This window comes from Pogoniulus pusillus, chromosome Z, assembly GCF_015220805.1.
Source record: "Pogoniulus pusillus isolate bPogPus1 chromosome Z, bPogPus1.pri, whole genome shotgun sequence".
NCBI lineage: Eukaryota > Metazoa > Chordata > Aves > Piciformes > Lybiidae > Pogoniulus > Pogoniulus pusillus.
Window position 1 is genome coordinate 12,960,039 of NC_087309.1, and position 3,539 is coordinate 12,963,577.

Sequence of the window (3,539 nt, forward strand, 5' to 3'; positions counted from 1 at the left end):
GGGATGGAAGAGCAGACACGGAGGTGGATTAGGAACTGGTTGCAAGATAGAGCTCAAAGAGTGGTGACCAGTGATGCCAGGTCCAGCTGGAGAGACGTAACCAGTGGAGTCCCCCAGGGATCAGTGCTGGGTCCAGTCCTGTTCAACATCTTCATCAATGGCATTGATGAGGGGACAGACAGACAGACAGAGTCTGCTCAGCAAGTTTGATGATGACAACAAGCTGGGAGGCTTGGCTGATACAGCTGAAGGCTGTGTGGCCACCCAGCGAGACCTGTACAGACTGAGAGCTGGGCACAGAGGAACCAGATGAGGTTCAACAAGGACAAGTGCAGAGTCCTGCACCTGGGGAGGAATAAGAAACTCCACCAGTACAGGCTGGGAGGTGATCTGCTGGAGAGCAGCCCTGTGGAGAGGGACCTGGGGGTGCTGGTGGATAACAAGTTAACTATGGCACAGCAATGTGCCCAGGTGGCCAAGAGAGCCAGTGGCATCCTGGCCTGCATCAGGAATGGTGTGGTCAGCAGGAGCAGGGAGGTCATTCTGCCCCTGTACTCTGCACTGGTTAGACCACACCTTGAGTGCTGTGTTCAGTTCTGGGCTCCCCAGTTTAGGAGAGACATTGAGATGCTTGAGCGTGTCCAGAGAAGGGCGACGAGGCTGGTGAGAGGCCTTGAGCACAGCCCTACGAGGAGAGGCTGAGGGAGCTGGGATTGTTTAGCCTGGAGAAGAGGAGGCTCAGGGGTGACCTTATTGCTGTCTACAACTACCTGAGGGGTGGTTGTGGCCAGGAGGAGGTTGCTCTCTTCTCTCGGGTGGTCAGCACCAGAACAAGAGGACACAGCCTCAGGCTGTGCCAGGGGAGATTTAGGCTGGAGGTGAGGAGAAAGTTCTTCACTGAGAGAGTCATTGGGCACTGGAATGGGCTGCCCGGGGAGGTGGTGGAGTCGCCGTCCCTGGAGCTGTTCAAGGCAGGATTGGACGTGGCACTTGGTGCCATGGTCTAGCCTTGAGCTCTGTGGTAAAGGGTTGGACTTGATGATCTGTGAGGTCTCTTCCAACCTTGGTGATACTGTGATACTGTGATATTAGGAGGAGTGTGCCCAGCAGATCGAGGGAGGTTCTCCTCTCCCTCTACTCTGCCCTAGTGAGACCTCATCTTGAATACTGTGTTCAGTTTTGTGCTCCCCAGTTTAAGAGGGACAGGGAATCTTCTGGAGAGGGTCCAGTGGAGAGCTAGCAGGATGATTATGGGACAGGAGCACTGCCTGATGAGGAGAGGCTGAGGGACCTGGGGCTGTTTAATCTGGAGAAGAGAAGACTGAGATGAGATTTAATAAATGTTTGTAAACATCTGAGGGCTGGGAGTCAGGAAGGGGGGGACAGGCTCTGCCCATTTGCTCCCTGAGAAAGGACAAGGAGCAATGGGTGGAATATGCAGGACAGGAGGTTCCACCTCCACTCAAGGTGGAACTTCTTTACTGTAAGGGCCACAGAACACTGGAACAGGCTCCCCAGAGATGTTGTGGAGTCTCCTTCTCTGGAGACTTTCAGGGCCTGTCTGGATACATTCCTCTGTGATCTGTGATAGATTGGTCCTGCTCTGGCAGGCAGGCTGTACTTGATGATCTCTTTGGGTCCCTTCCAACCCCTAACATCCTGTGAGCCTGTGATTCTTTATCTGAAATTTCACCATCCCAAAACATGCAGAGAAAATTACAGATGTGATACCCCAAAGCCACATTCCTTTCCCATCTCCCTCCTCTACTTCCCCATGGTCCAAACCTTACAGGCCACGCATCAGCTAACAATCTTTGTCATTTTGTTGTAACAAAATGTCAGCAAAATACCTGATTGCTAACAGTTACACCAGGGTGCACAGGCAAATCCTACAGATCTTCTCAACATCAGAAATGAGAGACCAAGGCAGACAGACACAACTCACTTCATGTGCCTGGGGAAGAAAACAAAACCAAAACCAAACAAAAGGCAACCCAAAAAGCATAAAGTTATGAAATGAAAGAGAAAAAGACAGCAAAAGTGCCAGGGGCAGGGAAGAAAGAGACTCTCCATGTAAAATGTGTCCACCTCTATTTCATTTGCTGTTGTTCTTAGTGGGAAAAAAGCACCTAGTGGCATCTATGAATATTAGGGGTCATATATTGCTTACTTTTTGTTGTGAAAGGGCCCAACACAGAGGGGAAAAGGTGATCACCAAGTGCCATCATACCAACTGTCAGATGACTGCTGGGAAGCATGGCTTGTGCCTGCTGGAATATGGCCATGGAAAGTCCTGCTTCTGATAGCACAGGAACATAGAAACTGGAGTTGCACCATGGAAGAGGTTTGGTTTGCTGCATCCATGGGTTGTTGCTTTCATGCATCTCCATCTCATTAATGAGATGAGATTGAACAAGGCCAAGTGCAGGGTTCTGCACTTTGGCCACAACAACCCCAAGCAGTGCTACAGGCTGGGGACAGAGTGGTTGGAGAGCAGCCAGGAAGAAAGGGACCTGGGGGTACTGATAGATAGTAGCTGAAGATGAGGCAGCAGTGTGCCCAGGTGGCCAAGAGAGCCAATGGCATCCTGGCCTGCATCAGGAACAGTGTGGCCAGTAGGACAAGGGAGGTTATTCTTGCCCTGTACTCAGCACTGGTCAGGCCACACCTTGAGTGCTGTGTCCAGTTCTGGGCCCCTCAATTCAAGAGAGATGTTGAGGTGCTGGAAGGTGTCCAGAGAAGGGCAAGAAAGCTGGTGAGGGGCCTGGAACACAAACCCTATGAGGAGAGGCTGAGGGAGCTGGGGGTGTTTAGCCTGGAGAAGAGGAGGCTCAGGGGGAGACCTCATTGCTGCCTACAACTACCTGAAGGGAGGTTGTAGCCAGGTGGGGGTTGGGCTCTTCTGCCAGGCAACCAGCAACAGAAGAAGGGGACACAGCCTCAAGTTGTGCCAGGGGAAGTATAGGCTGGATGTTAGGAGGAAGTTGTTGGCAGAGAGAGTGATTGGCATTGGAATGGGCTGCCCAGGGAGGTGGTGGAGTCACTGTCCCTGGAGGTGTTCAAGGAAAGCCTGGCTGAGGCACTTAGTGCCATGGTCTAGTTGACTGGCTAGGGCTGGGTGCTAGGTTGGACTGGCTGATCTTGGAGGTCTCTTCCAACCTGGTTGATTCTATGATTCTTTTTCAACAGTGCTTCTAAAGGAAAAAAAAATCACTAATCTGTAAATCTGTGAAGCAGAACTTCCTCTGGCAGGAGTTTTGCTTTCATTTTCTTTTCTAACTTGCCCCTGTCAAAGAATGGAATTGCTAGCACATAAGGTTTATTTTCTGCTCCCATTGTCCAGACTGAACTACAATCTTTCCTGCAGAAAAACACTGAGAGATTGCTCATGCTCCATTATCACGTTAAATAAAGGGAAGGGGGGGGGGGGGGGGGGGGGAGGAGGGAGTGACAGAGGGGGGGGAAATGAGATGTAATGCAATGGTTTCACATCCAGCACTGACCAGCATCACTCTCCAACTTCCACTGATGGCTGTTTC